This window comes from Hemiscyllium ocellatum, chromosome 39 (genome assembly GCF_020745735.1).
Source record: "Hemiscyllium ocellatum isolate sHemOce1 chromosome 39, sHemOce1.pat.X.cur, whole genome shotgun sequence".
NCBI classification, from domain to species: Eukaryota; Metazoa; Chordata; class Chondrichthyes; order Orectolobiformes; family Hemiscylliidae; genus Hemiscyllium; species Hemiscyllium ocellatum.
In genome coordinates, this window is record NC_083439.1 from 26,909,214 (window position 1) to 26,926,636 (window position 17,423).

The following is a 17,423-nucleotide window of genomic DNA, read 5'->3' on the forward strand; positions in this document are numbered from 1 at the left end:
TGGTAGTAACTTATAAATATTATTCAATTAAAGGGAAATCTACTCTTTACATTGTTCCTATTTGATGTTTAACTGTTTATTTATAACTGTTCACCTATGAAATCATGAGAGACATAGCTAAGTGAACAGCTTCTCCCCTTGGTAGGGGAGTCTAAAACTAGAGGCCATAAGTTTAATACGAGAGGGGAGAGATATAAAAGGGCCCAGAGGGGCAATTTATTTTCACAGAGAGGGTGGTGAGTGTCTGGAACAGGCTGCCAGAGGTAGTAATGGAGATGGGTACAATTCTGTAATTTCAGAAAAATTAGGACAGGGAAATGTTGGGATAGGTATGGAGGGATATGGACCAAACACAGGAAAATGGAATTCGAGTAATTGTGAAAATTGGGCAACATAGACAAGTTGGGCCAAAGGGCCTGCTTTCATGGTGTAAACCTCGATGACCTGACCACCAGGTTCCCAATCTTGTTTGTATTTGGTTTTGGGTTTGGGAGTACCATCATTTCAGCAGGTTAACCAGTATTCACACTTTCTTTAGTTTTGTTCGCATCCAAGACTAATATCTGTTTCCACCAACATTTAAACAGGTAGCATGATAAATCAGGCTCTTTGTGCTTTGGGAGGAAGTCATGGTCTGGGAACACGTTTTGATCGATCCGGTGAGATTTTTGAGGCTGTTTTCTCTTCCCAAGTTTCCTCTTAAACTTATTTGCATTTCACTGAGCACATGAGTTGCAAAGTGGGCGTGTTATAGATTTTTAAAAAATGGTTTTAAAAAATATTCTTTGATCTATTAAAAGGCAATGTTTTATTAATAGAGTTAAAATTAGGTGATCACATAAACTAAGCAATTTAATCTAAGTGTTTAATTCAATACCAGTGAGTACCCCAACTTTAAATAATTGAAAACATCTTTTGAAAGTTGGACAGAACCACTTACATTTATTACTTTTATTAGTTTATAGTGATCAGTTTTTTTTTGCCAGAATAAAAATATATATTCTGAAATTTTTAAACCACTGATATCAGTGTTATTGGTTCGCACCTACCCTATCTCCCCCCAGAAAAAACTTAATAGTGTGAGAGAAACATATATTACTGGAGAAACTCAGCAGGCATCTATGGAGAGAAAACAAAATTAACATTTCAAGTTTAGTGACCCTTCTACAGAAATTCTCCCATTTTAATAATAAGAGCCTCTATAAGTACTTGCAAACAGGTACTGTTAGAAACATGCAGGGTTAATTTATTTGATATGGAGGTGCCAGTGTTAAAATGGGGTGGACAGAGTTAAAAATCATACAACACTGTAACCTGGTGTTATGTGATTTTTAACATAATTTATTTGAGCTGAGGACAATTTTCTTATTTTGTGGTCTGAGACAGCTCTTAATGTAGCATTTTTAAAGTAGCATCAAAAATCTGGGAAAAGTCAGTTTGTGCTCTGCAAATTCTATCATCTTTTGCACTGGGTTAGGCAAATTGCACCAAGACACGTAGTATGACCAAGCTGAAATTTGCAACCATAAATTTTATGTTGGAGGGTAAGAATACTGTCAACGTAATGAAGCTATTTCTTCTTATGCAACATATGCAGACACATTAAAATTGATCAAAACCAATTAGGATCACCCAGTTTTATATGCTGTAATGAATTGATCTTTTTGAGGAGATGCATGAAACAACAACTTCTTTCAGTCCCCAGTTCAGAATTTCATAAAATCCCTGGATTATTCATATAAATTGCCTTTTCTGGTCGTAATATGACTGAGCACAGAAAGTGGGAAAAGGTTCTTTAACATATGAGAGAGAATCCTAGTCCTCAATATATAACGATATTAGATGAAAAGCATGCCTTTCTATAAATCAGAGAGCCATATCATTACACAACTTGTCTCACTGCCAAAACTGAAGGGCAAACTAGGCCAAGGCTAGGAAAGCAGATACTCAAAGTATTACAGTTAAATGTGGCAGTCTGACCTTACTCTGATATGCTTGATTGTTTGATGCCATGGTCATGACTCACTCATTCCATATTTTATCTGCTGGGAAATATTCTGGCCGGTGTCCATTTACACAGGGTGTTCTCTGTGCAAAGTGCAACAACCATCTTCAGGAAGGTTCCACATTAGCATTCTGCTAAATTTATCATCTTAGTAATGGGCATTGCCTGTCAGCACCAACATCTATCACTTGTGAAGCTATAAAGGTGGACTTGATTTTTCAGCTGCATGGTAGAATCGTTTATTGGTATAGTGCAAAGTAGCCAGAATCAAAATGATAAAGGGAAGGTGGACTTTTGCAATACCAGGTTATTAGTACTTTTATTTCAAGTCACCCTTTCTAGCAATTCATTGCATGCCCTGAAAAGGTGATCACATCTTTTTGTATCCGTAGGAATCCTACTAACATTGTAATCGAAGGTTCACCTGTTCTTGTCACTTCTTGCACTGTTGCATTCATTAGAAATGACTTCATAAGTGGACAGACATTGAAAGTGGACAACCCTTACCTTGCTCAGCAAACTTAGGTAGAAAAATATTCCAATCTGCTTCACAAGCCAGCTAATGAACACTAGTCAGCAGGTGTATAATAACACATTAGATGTAAATGAAAATTAATTCAAGGTAGGTAACTTCTTTGAATATTCTTGAAGGTGCAAACAGCAAGGTGAAGCCAAGATATAAGCTTTCAAAAGCACAAGGAAGTATTTTGTGTGCACATTGCTACCATTAATGGACCATGAGAAAGTAATAAACAGTTCAGCATTGAAAAGAGAAAGCTCATAGGAATTAAAGTCTTAAAGGTGAAGACAAAGATCTTTACTGCAAAATTTAACAAGGATGGAAGTGTGATAGTTATTGAGGACCTGCCATGAACTTGAATTGTGTCCTTGGCTATCTGGGTGAGTTAGTTCCAAAGTGAAACAAGAAACTATCCTTTTTCTGCAATGTGCTTTTGCCCATTATTTTCTGGCTTAAAAAATGGGCAGTATAATTGGTCCCAAACTTCCAGCAATGCCACAACATCAATGATGTCTTGCTTTTATATAATAATTGGAAAATGGTGAAAAAAAATCTCATGATGCTTCAGAGAAGCATGAGGAACACAGAGGGTGGACCAACAAAAGGAGGGTGAGGAAGTAAGCCAATTGGTTGGTTAAAAGCTGGAGTCTCTGAAAGAATGAGAATGAGTGGAAGGGATTGCAGGGAAGGAACTGAGGAGGCTACATCACAGCCAGCAACTGAGGAATAAAAGGGAAGGAACAAAAGCATGTAGTCAAAGATGGAGTGAAGAGAAAGGGGATGCTCTGGGGCAGGAGGAGCTGTGAAAATTTACATTGTTTTTTAAGGCTATATGGTCAGTTGGCTGCTGAGTGATGCCAGCAGCATGAGTACAATTTGCACACCGGCTGAGGTCGCCATGAGGGATTGTCCCTCTCAATCTCTCCCCCTTGTCTGAGACATGGTGACGCTCAGGTCAATCCACCCACCAGCTGTCCCTGTATTGACCCGATAGTCTGGTAAGACTATGGCAACCTTACTTTGATTGCTTGAACATTGCCAAAAGGAGATAAGAAGTCACATCTGTTTATCCTGCACTGAGCACAACTAGGATGCAAGAAACAGACTTAGAAAAAGTGACACCATCTTTTGTTCTTGTTTTTTTTCTTTTTTCTTACCCCCACTCTACCACCTACCTATGGTAGTGCTTATATTTTCCCCAGCACCCATGTTGTGTGAGTGCAGGTGTGAGACACAATGAAAGACAACAGATGTATAAACCTTTATTCAATTTACAGCACCAGAAAGAAAGGAAACACCAGGGTGGCCAGTGCTGCGTGATCAAAAAAATTGAAGGGAAGGAAAGGGCAGGGGTTAAATCAAAATAGACTTGGAGGGGAAAATAAAGCACGCCACTCCCTGCCGTGCCCACCTCCCCTTAAACAGCTCAAGGGAGTTGGTAGACACAGCGTGCTCCTTCTCCAGAAACACCCGGGCTCAAATATAGCCATGGAAATGGGGCAGTCAGTCAGCCATAATGACTCCCTCTACGGCCCAATGCCTGGACCTGTGTTTGGCCAGTTTGGCTGGGCTCAGGAGCAGACCCACAAGGAGAAAGCAACACCATTTTATACAAATGAGATAAGGGTGCTGATTTGTTGAGCTATTATTGGCATGGAAATTCAGCAAGAACAGTTAATTCTCAGGTGAGGAAAGCAGACTTAATGGGGTGGGGGTGTTGCCACTGGGATGCAGCTACATTGGTTGTTTCCATGACCCCTTTTCCCATGTAAAAGGTGCTATGTTTGTACAAAATTCTTTTGCCTACATAAAACAGATACCTATATCTTGTTTCTAACATGTACAAATGTGTCACAATGTAAGTAAATTTGTTTCTCTTCAAGCTCTTATTCCATTAACTTGGTCACTTTTAGTACTATAGGATAGTATTATCAGCCAAGCCATAGACATCAAGGTGAGATTCTTACAAGTGAGCAATGAGAGACCTTTTGACATGGACTATCACTCATTATCATCCTCATTATTACTTAATCTCACTCGATCAGTATGCAGACTCCCATTGTTTCACCTATTTGATAGAAACTAATTGCAGAAAATTATCAATATACAAGCCAGAGCATGGTTCTGACATTCCGACTCACCGTTTCCTCCTTTAGAACTTCAGCTCCGGCACCTGGTGGCATGGGCGGCACGGTGGCACAGTGGTTAGCACTGCTGCCTCACAGCGCCTGAGACCCGGGTTCAATTCCCGACTCAGGCGACTGACTGTGTGGAGTTTGCACATTCTCCCCGTGTCTGCGTGGGTTTCCTCCGCGTGCTCCGGTTTCCTGCCACAGTCCAAAGATGTGCAGGTCAGGTTATGCTAAATTGCCCGTAGTGTTAGGTTAGGGGTATGGGTGGGTTGCGCTTCGGTGGGTCGGTGTGAACTCGTTTCCACACTGTAAGTAATCTAATCTAATCTTAGGGGACACTCCCTTGGCACAGTCTGCCTGCACCCCAAATCCATGACATTGGCGTCCAACACATACCAGCCTCTCCATCATCAAGAATTTCCAATCCACTAAAATCCAGTACACTTCTGAACTTTAATATTGCACATGGGAGTGAGCTGGCTGCTCACATTAAAATGCTGTGATAAAGCTAATGTGTGTGCTTTTTGCCATTCATTTACAGAATGAGGGTATCGCTTATTGCCCATCCCAGAGGGCATTCAAGAGTCAACCACATTGCTGTGGGTCTGGAGTCACATGTAGGCCAGACCAGGTAAGGACGGCAGTTTCCTTCCCTGAAAGGCATTAGTAAACAAGGCGGGTTTCTTCTGACAATGGTCATCATTGGATACTTAATTGCAGATTTTTATTGAATTCAAAAACCACCATTTGCCATGGCAGGATTTGAACCTGGCTCTCTGAGCTAACAGTCCAGTGATAATACCACTACGGTCATTTGACAAAGACGTAACTCACAGACTGGACCAAGCTGCATTTCAGAACCACTCACTTGCTGTCTTAGAACACTTTGTCCCTATCTGGATGCTTGCAGCATCTGTGCCTTGCTTTCCCTCAGCTGTATTTTAAACGTTCACAATATTCCTGCCTTGCTGTCCTGTTTAACGCAGATACAAAGCCAAGTGGCTTGCCCTGGTTGCCAGCAGTCATCAGTCAAGGGAGTGAACATGTTACACTGTACATTTTATTTCACTATTTTTTCTAATTTATTGCTATGATTTTATACCGTTGAAGGTCGGTAATGCTGGATTTTTTTAATATTTATTTTTCCCTAAGAAATTGCACTCAAGAATTTGTACCTAGGTACCTTGATGCTTCAGATGGCACCATTAGTGGCAACTTGTAAATTGTTCACTGTACTCATGTGACAATAAAGTTAATTCAGTTCAAATGTTGCTGTACTGTATGGTGCTTTTTCAATCTCACTCCTCCAACACTTGCCATTGCCTGTTCGAAAACACACTGCATGTGCATCAAACAAATGGCCATTTCTCAAAGTCTGAGGAAAGTAGTCCTCTGTCAAATGTAGGGTGGGGAGGGCGGGGCACGGTGGAGAGGGTTTATTGGGTGGGATTGTTACCATCAGTCACAGGTCTCAGCCCAGTCAGTAAGGGATACTGTCCATGATCAAGTCCAGGGGCTTTGTCACTGTCAGACATCCACTTGTGGCAGTCAGAGTCAAGGGATCACTTTTATGGCAGAATCACAGAGGTTTTACTGTGCAGAAGAAGGCCATTCAGCCCACTGTGTCTGGATCACCTTTTCAAATGAGCCTCATTACATCCTGACAATCCCCATAATCTTGCATATTATTTCTAGACGAATAATCATCCAAACCTCTTCTAATATCTCAGTTAAACATTGCTTTCATCATACTTTCAGGCAGTGCATTCCATATCTTAATATTCGCCATCTAAAAAAGATCTTTCTCACCTCACATTTGCAAATCCCTTTAAATCTGTATCTACTGATTCTTCATCCTTTTTTGAATGGGAGCAGTTTCTGCCCATTTCTCTATCCATTCCTCTCATGATTTTGAAAACCTCTACCATATCTCCTCTTCGTCTTCTTTCCTCTAAGGAGAACAATCCCAATTTCCTTAATCTATCCTCTTCACTGAAATTTCACATCCTGGAACCATTCTCATAAATTGCTTCTATATTCTCTCTCCTGTGTCCATATCCTTTCAATAAAGAGGTGCACAGAGCAGTTCACAATACTCCAGCTGAGGTCTAATAAGTGTCTTGTAGAAGTTCAACATCATCTCCTTGCTCTTGTGTACACTATGCTCCTATTGATTAGATTGGTAAGATTCCGTACAGTGTGGAAACAGGCCTTCAGTCTAACAACACCACACCAACTCTCCAAAGAGTAACCCACCCAGACCCATTTCCCTCTGACTAATGCACCTAACACTATGGGCAATTTAGCATGGCCAATTTATCTGAACTGCACATCTTTGGACTGTGGGAGAAAATCAGAGCACCCAGAGGAAACTCACGCAAACATGGGGAGAATGTGCAAACTCCACACAGGGAGTCAACCGAGGCTGGAATCGAACCTGGGACCCTGGTGCTGTGATGCAGCAGTGCTAACAGCTGAGCCACCGTGCCGCCCCCTATTGATTAAGCTTTATTAAATGCTCTCTCATCATAATGCCATATTCAGTGATCTGTGCAACAATACAGCTAGTCCCCCTTTCCTGCCCTCCCTTTAGACTTGCACCTCCTTCCTTCCAAAATGCATCATCTCACACTTTGCTGCATTGAACCTCAGCTGCTACCTATCTGCCCACTCCACCAACATGTTCAAATCCTAGGGTAGTTCCATACCATCCTCTTCACAGTTTTTTTTTATTAAATTTCCACTACCAGGAAAATAGGAAAACACCCAAGGGGCCTGTGACAAGCAGTGCCCTTCACATCAAAGGGCATCTCCTGGTTATATTTTTTAAATTTTTTTTTATTAACCCCCACACTACTGCCTAACTGCGGTAGTGCTTATTATTTTTTTTTTCCCCAGCACCCATAGTGTGTGTGTGCAGGTGTGAGACATAGTGACAGACACAAAGTGCACAAATCTTTATTCAATATCCACCACCAGGAAAAATAGGAAAACACCCAAGTGGCCTGTGACAAGCAGTGCCCTTCACATCAAAGGGCAATGCTGTGTGAACAAACAGTGAAGGGGGGGGCAGGGACTAAATCAAAATAGAGTTGGAGGGGGAAATGATGCACTCTACTCCCTGCGGCGCCCACCTCTCCCTGAACAACTCCAGGATGTTGGTGGACACCGCGTGCTCTTCACAGTTTATAGTCCTTCCAAGTTGCAAGTCATTTGCAAACTTTGAATTAGTCCATGACACACCAAGATGAGATCATTAATATGGGGCTTGTGGGAGAGATGTGGGTGGTGAGGAGGCAAAGGGCAGGCGGATGAGTAGAAATGAAACCCAAAGAGAGATACATCCACTATCCGGTCACTTTTCCCCTCCCCACCCTCAACTTCGCATTAAGCATAAATCCCTGTTTTCCAAGCTATTAACAGCTCCAAAGGAAAGTCACTGGACTCAAAACGTCAACTCTGGTTTCTTCCCACAGGTACTGCCAGACCTGCTGTGTCTTTAGCAATTCTTCAGCAATTTCTGTTTTGTTTCAGATCTACTTTATCAATCCCTTTTAGCATTTTGTATACCTCAGTGAGATTTCTTCTGATCTCTCGAGAGTTTGGGCCGAATCTACTCAATCCCTCTTCATAAGACAAACACCTCACTCCTGGAATCAACGTTGCAATCATCTTCTGAACTGCCTACTATACAACTATATCCCTCCTCAAGTAAGGGTGCCAAAACATTGTGCAATTCTCCAGGTGTGGCCTCATGAATGCTTTTTACAGTTGTATTAACAATTTCCTATTTTCATACTCCATTCCTTTAGCAATTAATGCCAAAATTTCATTTGCAGTCCTTATTACCTGTTCCTGCACATCGATGTCTGCGATTTAGTCATGAGAACACCCGAACCCTATATATCGAAGCACTCTAAAGTTTCTCTCCAATTAAATAATAAGTTGTTTCTCTATTCTTCTAACCAAAAATCGGTAACCTCAGTTATCTGTGTTAAACACAATCTGCTAAACTGTGGTCCATTCACTTAATCTATCCACTTGTAATTGTTTTATTTCTTCATTGCAACTTAAGTTCCCAACTAATTAATTGTTGTCTGCAAATTTGTTTCTAGTACCTTCTGTCTCTGCATCCAATTTTCTTTCTTACTCATTTACAGGATGTGGGTATCACTACCTAAGTCAGTATTTATTAAGACTCAACCACATTTCTCTGTGTCTAGAGTCACTTGTACACTAGACCAGGTAACATTGGCAATTTCCTTCACATGAGTGAACCAGATGGGTTTTTCTGACCGTGGATTCATGGTCATCTTGGGGTCTTAATTCCAGATTTTTATTGAATTCAAATTCCACCATCTCTCATGGCCGTATATGAAACTGGAACCTCAGAACATTAGCTGGATCTCTCGATTAAATATCTATCGATAATAAACTACACCATCACCTCCTGAACTCATTAATTTAGTTTGTAAATATTTGCATCCCAAGGACCAACCCATGTGGCACCCTGTTAGTTAAGTCTTGCCGGCCAAAAAATTGGACATTTATCCTGACTCTCTGCATTCTGTTAGTTAGCTGATCCTCTATTCAAACTAACCTAGCACTAATCTCATGTGATCTTAACTTGTGTCGTTAAGATTTTGGGTGGACCTTTTTAATTGTATACACACACACACACACGCACATATACTGTACATGAATACAATGTGTATTATTTATTTTGCTACTTTCTTCCTTATTCTTTCAGAGAATGTGGATGTCACCAGCATTGCAGTCATTTGTTGCCATCCCTAATTGTCCTGGAATTGTGTGGCCAGTTAGGACATGTCAGGAAGTGATTGAGATATGAATTCACAGGTGAAGGTGTCAGATATCTTTCCACAAAGCAGATTGGTTAACCAGCAGAGTTGCTATGATAATGACCGGTAGTTGCGAAGCACTATTCCTGATGATTTAATAATTGTCTTTAAATTCTAACAAAAGTACAAGTGCAATTCGAATCAATGGTTCCAGAGCATTAACCTGGAGCCCCTGGATTCCTAGTCCATTATCATCACATTCCTATTCAACCTCCTTCACCTGACAGAATAAAAAAAATGAATAAAAGAGAACGAACTTCTTTATGTTTTTAATCTCAATATAATTGTATATTGAAGAGTTTGTCCTAATAGGTCTAAATCATATTTGTGGGCCAGAGGTAGGCTCACAGTGAATTGTCAGCCTATTTTTTTTATGGTGTCAGTTTGAATTTTGTAGGAAACTATCGCCATGATTTTTAACTTCAAGCAAAGAAAAGGCAGTTGTGAGACTTGGAATGTTTCCCAAAAGAGTTGGAACTCATATTCTGAGAAATTCAAAGGAAAGAGGAGGCGCAGTGAAAAAATCAACTTGATTTGCTATGAACTGTTTTCTATCCTGCTGAATCCAGAATATAGAAACTTACACTTAACTATACAAATACGCTGCTAAATCCAGGAAATAGAAACATACACAAAAAAAGGAAAGAACTGCGAATGCTGTAAATCAGTAGCAAAACCAAAAGTTACTGGAAAATTTCAGCAGGTTTGGCAGCGCCGGTGAAGATAAATCAGAGTTAACATATTTGATGTGGTGACCCTTCCTTGGAAAGATGACTTTCCGGACCTGAAATGTTAACTCTGATTTCTCTTCAGATCTGCTGAGCCTTTCCAGCAACTTCTGTTTTTGTTATAGAAACATCCACTTTCACATACACTGCTGAACCCAATGTGTATAAACATTCACATAGATACAAATATACCTACATATAAATATATCTATACACATATAAATTAGAAGTAGAAATAAGCCACTTGGCCCTTTGATCCTATTTAATTAATTGATTAATGTTAATGGTCACCAGTTCCAGCACTTCTCAGCCAATCAGAAGACTGCTTTGACTTCACTTTAACTATGAATCCACAGCCACAATGTTTTTCATAGAATCACAGAATGTCATAGAATCCCTATCGTGTGCTAACAGGCCCTTCTGTCCAATAGGTCCACACCAACTCTCTGAACAGTATCCCACCAAAACACATTCCCCATTACTCTACATTTACCCCTTACCAAGGCACCTAACCTATACATCCCTGAACACAATGGACAATTTAGCATGGTCAATTCACCTGACCTGCACATCTTTAGACTGTGGGAGGAAACCGGAGCACATGGGGAAAATATGCAAACTTACACAGACAGTCGCCCAAGGCTGGGATCAAACCTGGGACCCTGGTGTTGTGAGGCAGCAATGCTAACCACTGAGTCACCATACTACACTAAATTTGATTTTTTTTTTAAATTCACTCGTGGAACAAGGGCTTTGCTGATTGGGCCAGCATTTATTGTCCATCCCTAAATGCCCTTTAGAAGATGGTGGTGAGCTGCCTTCTTGAACCGCTGCAGTCCTTGTGAACACTTCATTTATAAAGGTGAATTTCTGATAATACAACCTGGCACTTAAAGAAGTTGTGCGACAGCTTACAAGCATAAATAGTTATCCGTTAATCTACATCATTCACTAACAATTAGACCATCCATTTGGCTCAAAACCTTTACCTGTCATTGCACGTATTATTTTTGTAATTATGCCGGTAGCATGTCTCTGGAAATGCAGACTTGTGGTACTGTAATATTTCATTTAAAACATCCAAACATTAAATACTGTCGTTTACATGTGCTCAGAAGTAAAATAACTACCTTTTGTGCTCTTTAACAGCAACATTTTTATTGAGTCAGTCAGAAAAAACAAATTAAATGTGGACTGTTCTGATATGACATTATTTTCACAGTCCCCTTCTCATCATCGTGTTGAAACCAATATTGCTGATCTAAGTGTAAAATCCTCACACATTTGTCATTTAACAGTTCAGCAAAGCTATTTAATTGTTGTTTTATTTTAAAGGGTTAATATCTTGACCGAAATAACAAGGGTATAGCTTACCATATTAAATTGAATTAGATTCCCTACAGTGTGGAAACAGGCCATTCGGCCCAGCACGTCCACACCGACCCTCCAAAGAGTAACCCACCCAGACCCAATCCCCTACCCTGTCCTATATTTACACCAACTAATGCATCTGACACCATGGGCCATTTAGTATGGCCAATTTACCTAAACTGCACATCGTTGGATTGTGGGAGGAAACCCACGCAGACACAGGGAGAACATGCAACCTCCACACAGACACCCACCCAAGGCCAGAATTGAACCCAGGTCCCTGGCACAGTGAGGCAGCAGTGCTAACCACTAAGCCACCGTGCAGCCCTATGTTGTTCTGTGTTTGCCATTAATGCCAATAGCAGTTGCTCGCCTTGGGTGATGAGGTTATAAACATGTTTACCCAAAGCTGTGCATGTACGTTCAATCATTGTGCACAAGTTGGGAAGGTAAGGAGTTTCAGTTTCTTCACTTCTCTCATCACCCTCCCCTCCTAGATTTATGACCTTTCTCGGTTTTACTATTAACCAGATTGGTGCCTAAATAAGCATTCCCAGCCTTTGAAATTTTCCGACTGCATTTCTCAATCTCTGCCATGTAATGGGTTATGTTGATGGAAGCTAGAAGAACTTTGCTGCTTTTCAAATGTCAAATCAGATTGGCAGTAGATAACTGTGGACTGATCATTTAGAGAGCACTGGAGCACTTCAAAGAAGAAATAGGGCCAATTTTAAAAAGTTCTCTTAAACTCCAATTGATTTTGCAGAGGATTATTCCTCAGCAGGCTGGTGAACAACATCAATGCTTTAAAAAGGACACAATCAGATAGAGACTAAAAATAGAACCTCGTGTTTAACTTTGAAGTTAGCCTGCAATGCCTTGATCATATTTAAAGTTTTCATCCTCATGTTCAAATCCCTCCACAGCAATGCCCTTCCCCATCTGTGCCAGTTCTTCCAGCCCTAAAACACTCAGATATCTGTGCTCCTCCAAATCTGGCCTCTTGCACCTCTTCACTGTGAATTATTGCAACCTTTGGCAGCCATGTCTTCAGCAGCTGAGCCTCTAAGCTCTGGAATTCACATTTCATGGGGCTTGGAATGCACTGCCTGGAAATGTGATGGAGGTAGCTTCAACTGAAGCATTGGAGAGGGGAATTGGATAAGGGGATAAGGAATGTTGTGGACGGAGCTGGGGAAAAGGCAGGAGATTTGCACTGGGTAAAAGACCCACTGCGCGCGTGATGGACCAAATAGCCTTCTTCTGCACTGTAATAACGCTGTGATTCTTTTTACTACCGTAAACTGTTTATCAATTCCTTCTACTGCATCGAGCTTCTCTTGTGGTGTGGCCCTTCATGATGTGGGGATATCCTCTCTCCAAGTGAGTTAGAGCTTAGGTCCTGAAGAAAGCTTTCCCTGTCTTAATTACCTATTTAAATATGCTCGGGAGGCCAGCAGGAATCTTTCTCCCCATAAGTCAGATTGAGATAGACCAAAAGCAATTCGTTGCCGTCTGATGCCAAAACTGAGGGAGGCAAACCTTATTTCCAGCAGCAATGGTGGAAATAACCAGAGGAAACATATTTACTGAGAAGAACAACTCCTGACATGATTGGAAAGATGCTTTACAAACAAAAAACAAATAGTCTACTTCTAAGCTACCTCTTAAGAAAACATGCACCTCCTTATTCCAACAGAATTCTGAGTGGCAACCATATAATTTTTAACCCTTAAGATGTGGATATTAAAATCTGGAATAATTTTCAGATAAGACCAACCTTTTTTTTGTATACAAACACATGCAAGAATTGGAACGTTATCCGCTTTTCATTTTAGTGTTGTAAGAGGAAAATCTCATGGTTCAGGCTTTGGAAAGTAATAAACTCTTATTTTTATATGACGCACCATGTGGTAGCACAGAAAGGTTTGCACTTTTCTTCTCTCTCAAGGGTGGCTCATTGATGCCTCGGTTTACAGCCATAGTAACTTAAACTTTCAACTTGCGTGGCATTTATGCAGAGACACAGTCCTTACACAGCAATAAAAGGTGGCAAGGTGATAAATTACCACTCTCTGCTTACATTGATCACTTTATGTTCCCTGCACTTGATGCGACAATTGTACAGTCACTCAGAATAGAGTTTAATAGGACAGGAGCTGAGAACTATCAGGTTGAACTGCTTGTGATAATTAAAATGCACAGAGTTGGAGGAAACAAAGACGATTCGCGTACTTTGTGGACTAATTGCTCATCTGTCATCAAGTAACAGTTACAAGACCTTCTTTCTCCAACTTCCTCCAAATGAAGGCAGTCCTTCCTGGCAATAATATGTTGATTGTGCAAAGAGCCACCATCAAATTGACCCGAAGTATTAGTCGGTATATGCTGCACAGATGATATACTTGGAGAATAATTGCTTCTGCCATAAAGAATAATGCCATTTTCTAGTACAATGGAGAAAGCAAGTCACCTGCAATGGGGCCTGCACTTGGAAGTGTTTCCTTAAAGAGACAGCATTTTTTTTGTTGTTGTCTTCAATAGATAGCACAGGGTTTGACCAGAAGAAAATAACAGTGCTGCTAGCAGGTGTCAGGCTTTGAAATGCTTTGAATTGCTTTCAAATGAATTTAATTTGTTGTACCATTTCTGTGGGTCCCACGCATAAAGCAAAAGCTGTAGTTCTAGTATTTTCAGGCTCTTACATTATACATAAAGAGGTTTATGTGGTTGTATGTGTTCTGAAAGCATAAGCTTCTATTCATTTGTGGAGCTGCAATATCCTGTTTGTGAGCAACTTTCCACTATTTTACCACATGCTGAATTCCTTTGTAGGTTTGTACTATTTTCAAAATACAGTTTCACAGTCCCATTCCCCAGCCCCAGCTGCAGACTTTATATTTTCAGATTGCTGCTTTAGTGTTCACTTGGGAGTGTCAGGGATTAGTAGCCAGGTGGTGTTCAGAGGCTCTGTGAACTCATAGATCAGCAAATTGTAGCAACTAGAATTCCACTCGATTGCTTCAGGCTCCTGATAACAATCTTCAAAAAAATACTGAAAATCACAGAGCACTGACACTGATTACAATTCAGACAACACAGCTCTACATAGTTAACATGAGAACAAAAGCGAAACAGAACATCCTGGGATGCCCCAAAGAGAAACCGTTCCCACACCGAAGCAAACGTACTGGGGCAGGCAATCACTTGTGTGATCTGGAGATGTCAGCTCAGTGTTGTGCGGCCTTCACAAGCACAAGGGTGTCTATGAGTTCAGGCCCGCCTGCAGTCAGACCCTGCTGGGTGCGTATAAAATTCACATGTGGATTTGATGCCTTATCTCTGGCTTCACTCTCAGATCTACTGGCATCATTTACGAGTCCCTAGCATGATGAGTGCATGAGGGGACTGGTGTCCTTATTGTTAAAAAGTCTGATTCCTACGATCCACAAAATAGTGAAGGCAAATTAAATGAGTTCTACCAGCATGCAGGTTTGACCTTTGGTGAGGCTTGTGCACAAAATCAGTTGCTTCCAACAACTAGTTTCTCTTTCATTCCTAGCTTTCTCCTTACCAAACATCAATTGTTTAATATTCCAAATCCATCCAAAATCTTATTCATCATAAGTCTATAGAATGCTGTTTGAAGCCAATGAAATCATACTATCTGATAAAAGCTTCCTTTCTTCTGACTTATAAATGTTTGCTCCCTGTCGCAACCTTTCTTTGTCAGCTTGCCATATTCTATTTTTTTTAGTACAGATTCTGAAACATCCCAAGATGCTTTACTACAAGGGTCAATGACTGAGAATTAGATGTCAATCAGAGAAATGGGTTCCTTCTGAAGATACTTCAGACGATTGGAGACCAAAGCAAGGAGATTTATGAAGCATAGTGAATAGCTTAGAGAAGAACTTGCAGGTGGTGTAGTTCCTATATAACTGCTACCTTTGTCCTTCTAGATGGTAGTCATCATGGGTTTGGAAGGTGCTGTCTCAACAGCCTTAATGAATATTTGTAGTGCATCTTGCATCATCATTAATGGTGGAGGGAGTGAATGCTGGTAGATGTAATGCCACTCAAAGGGACTGCTTCAATCTGAATGGTGTCAAGGTTCTTGAGTGTTCTTGGAGCTGCACTAATCCAGACAAGTGTGGAGTATTCCATCACACTCCTGACTTATGCCTTGTAGATGATGGACAGGCTTTGTAGAATTAGAAAGTGAGTTAGTCACTCAGGTATTCCTAGTTTCTCACCTGCTCTTGCAGCCACAGTACTTATATAGTTAATCAGTTTAGTTTTTGGTCAATTGTAAGCCCCCCAGGATATTAGTCATGGGGCATCAGTGATAGTAGTGCCATTGAAGTTTAAGTGGTAATGGTTCGATTCTCTCTTGTTGGACTTGATCTTTGCCTGGCATTTATGGAGCACAGCTGTTACTTGGCACTTTTCAGCCTAAGCTTAGATATTCTCCAGATCTTGCTGCATAAAGATGCAGACTGCTCATAAAGAAGTGTCATGCATGTTGCTTAACTTTGATGAAGGAGCTAAAGATGGTTGGGTCTGAGGAACTCCTGTAGGGTTGCTCTAAGGTTGAGATGACTTTTCTTCAACAACTGCAATCACCTTCTTTTGTGCAAGGTGGATCCCAACCTAGAGAGTATTTTCCTCTTAATTGCCACTGATTCTAGTTTGGCAAAACATTCTCGATGCTATACTTAGAAAACTGCTGTGTAATACATTCTTACTTAACCTCTGGAGTTTAATTCTTTTGACCACATGTGGACAACAGCTCTAATGAGATCAGATGCTGTGTGACCCTGGTAGAACTAAACTGAGCCTCAATCAGCAGGTTATTGCTAAGTCAATGCTGCTTGATAGCAGCATTAATGTTCCCCTCCATTGCTTGACTGATGATGATGACGACATGCACAATTCTGATGTTATCATGAAGTGAAGGTCGTTGATGCAGCAGCTGAAGATGGTTGGGCCTAGGACACTACCCTGAGGAACTCCTGCAGACATGTCCTAGAGCTAAGATGACTGATCTCCAACAATCACAGCCATATTTCTATGTGCTGGGTTTAAATCCAGTCAGTGGAGAGTTTGCCCGGACACCCCTTATTGATTTTAGTTTTGCTAGGCTTTTTGATGCCAACTCAGTCGAATGCAGTATGATTTCAATAGCTGTCACTTTCACCTCACTTCTGGAATTCAGCTTTTATGTCCATGTTTGAATCAAGGCTAGAATGAAGTCAGGAGCTGAGTGGCCCTGGTGGAACTTAAATTGGGTGTCACTGAGCAGGTTATTGCTGAGTGTGTGCTTCTTAATAGTGCTGTTGATGACACCTTCCCTCACTTTACTGATTATTGAGAGTAGACTAAGAGTTGACCTCTCTCTCGGACATTTTTTGATATGATATGGAGTGACCGGAATTGGCAGAAGACAGGCATTTATGATATTGAGGAACTCCAGAGGAGGCCAAGTTGAGTCATCCATTTCTGGCTGAAGATTGTGGCATATGTTTCAGTTTTATCATTTGAATGGTCACTGGGCTACCCTATCATTGACACTCAGGAAATTTGTGTAGCCACCTACTCCAGTGAGTTGTATAATTGTTCACCACCATTCACAATTGGATGTGGCAGATTTGCGGAACTTAAATCTATTTGTTGTGGAGTTGCTTAATTCTGTCTATCACTTATTGCTTCCTCTGTTTGGCACACAAGCTATCTTGGTTTGCAGTTTCATCAGGTTGATGCCTCATTTATAGGTATGCCTGATGCTGCTCCTGGCATGCCCTC